Source organism: Penaeus chinensis, chromosome 2 (genome assembly GCF_019202785.1).
Source record: "Penaeus chinensis breed Huanghai No. 1 chromosome 2, ASM1920278v2, whole genome shotgun sequence".
Classification (NCBI taxonomy): domain Eukaryota; kingdom Metazoa; phylum Arthropoda; class Malacostraca; order Decapoda; family Penaeidae; genus Penaeus; species Penaeus chinensis.
This window is the reverse complement of record NC_061820.1, coordinates 41,470,801-41,473,300: the sequence shown is the minus strand read 5'-3', so window position 1 is coordinate 41,473,300 and position 2,500 is coordinate 41,470,801.

Genomic DNA, 2,500 nt, shown 5'->3' with positions numbered 1-2,500 from the left:
TGCCACTCTATAATCACTGAGAATCTTGTGCTAAAATCCCATTTACGTGAATGCATGTAAACAGTCTCCTTACATCGGAGGGCTCTGTGTGATCGGAGAAATGCCGTAACAACCCCACCTTCCACCTCACCCCGCCCACTGCTTTGCCTCATCTGCTGCCTTACGCCACCCATTCTATTACCTTGCCTATTGCTTTCCCCCGCCTTCCTTTCCCCGCCCACACCCCCCCCACCCCCGTTCGGCCACCGCAAGCGACTCCCACCGTTCGTCTGACCTCGTTTCCAGAGCGGCGTCATTCCACCGCGCGCACGTCAAATTTCTGTCCTCTGGTTTTCCCCTCTAACGTACCGCTTAACCTGACTCTCCGCTCACTCTATAATCTTCTATTGATTCAACACCCTTTCACTATTATTTCACCATTTATACATAATTTCCCCCCCCCCCCCCCACATTCGGCATCTTATCAGCCAAAAATTAATGCCCGATCGGTAGACCGGCTGCTTTGCAAGGCTCATTGTTTACACACAGGAAGCGGCATGTTGGCGGCGCCGTTCCTCTTCATTCATCGCGAGGAGCTTGAAGCCCTTACACTCGCCCTACTCGCTACTATCAGGCGAAGCAGCGAGGAGGCCGCGCGCCAGCCCCGGGGGAACAGAGGGAAAGGACGGGAAAATAACACAATGTCTCAGCGTGCTTCAAGCCTTTACTTTCTCGTATTTCACGAGTAGTCGGCGGCTTAATGTTATAGTAATATATATATATATATATATATATATATATATGGAGAGAGAGAGAGAGAGAGAGAGAGAGAGAGATAGAGAGATGTGTGTATATGTGTATGTATATATATATATATATATATATATATATATATATATATATATATACATCACTGTACACTATAACATTAAGCCGACTACTAGTAATATATGTGCGTGTGTGTGCGAAATTCTTTGATAAACAATAAGTGCCTCATTCTACACACTTAAAAAACATCTGCATCTGAACATAGTTCTTATTCTTATTTACACTCTTTAATCTCCACTACATTTTTTTCAACCTGAAAATCTGTACTCCACATGGTCTCCATTTACATACTATCACCTAATAATAAAAATACACAATGTAACATAAATAATTTACACAATATCACATAATAATCAACAATCCACACATCACATAATGATAAATAACTTACACATCATCACAATACAGTTACAGCCACAACACCATAGCAAAAACCAGCATTCCCTCCACACTGTATTTTCCTCACCACCTAAAACACCCTTTTTTCAACATCTCACGTCTTTCCTTCCCTCACTATACCTTAATGAACACACCCTCACACCCTCACTAAACCTTAATGAACACACCCTCACTATACATCAATGAGCACACTCTCACACCCTCACTACAGCTGAATGAACACACCTTCACTGCACATCAATGAACACACTCTCATACCCTCACTACACTTTTATGAACACACCCTCACTACACCTTCATGAACACACCCTCACTACACCTTCATGAACACACCCTCACACCCTCACTGCACTTTTATGAACACACCCTCACTACACCTTCATGAACACACCCTCACACCCTCACTGCACTTTAATGAACACAACATCCTGCCTCACTACACCTTCATGAACACACCCTCACACCCTCACTGCACTTTTATGAACACACCCTCACTACACCTTCATGAACACCCTGCCTCACTACACCTTCATGAACACACCCTCACACCTTCACAACACTTTAATGAACACAACATCCTGCCTCACGAAACACCCTCCCACACCCTAAGATAACACGTCACCTGAAAATCCCCTTCACACTGGATGGCAGATCACACCCTGTCGCCTGAGTGTAGTGACAGATGGAGAAAAGACTAAATACGCTTTATTTCTTATGTGTATAGTATCTTTATTTTAATTATTATTTTTTGTTATTTTTTTTTTTCATATGTGTATAGTATTTTATTATTATTATTATTATTATTTGTTATTTATTTTTTTTCATATGTGTATAGTATTTTTATTATTTTTTTTTAGTTTTATTATCTTTTTTATCATTTTGTATCTGTATAGTATTTTTTTATGATTTTTTTATTTCTATTATCATTTTTATTATTATATCTGTTTTTATTTCTTATGTATATTATATTTTTTTTTAATTATTATTTTTGTTATTATTTTTTTCTTATGTGTATAGTATCTTTTTTTTATAATTATTTATTATTTTTTTTTATCATTTCTTATGTGTATAGTATCTTTTTTATTATTCTCTTTATTTTTATTATCTTTTTTATTATTGTATTTTTTAAATTTCTTATGTGTATAGTATCCATTATCATTTTTATTATTGTTATTGTTATTTTTGATTTTGTTTTTATTTTTCTTCTTCGTTTTCTCGTTTTTATCATTTTCTTTCTTCTTCCTCTTTCTTTTTCTTTTTGTTCCTGTTCTTATTCTTTTCCTCTGTCTTTTTC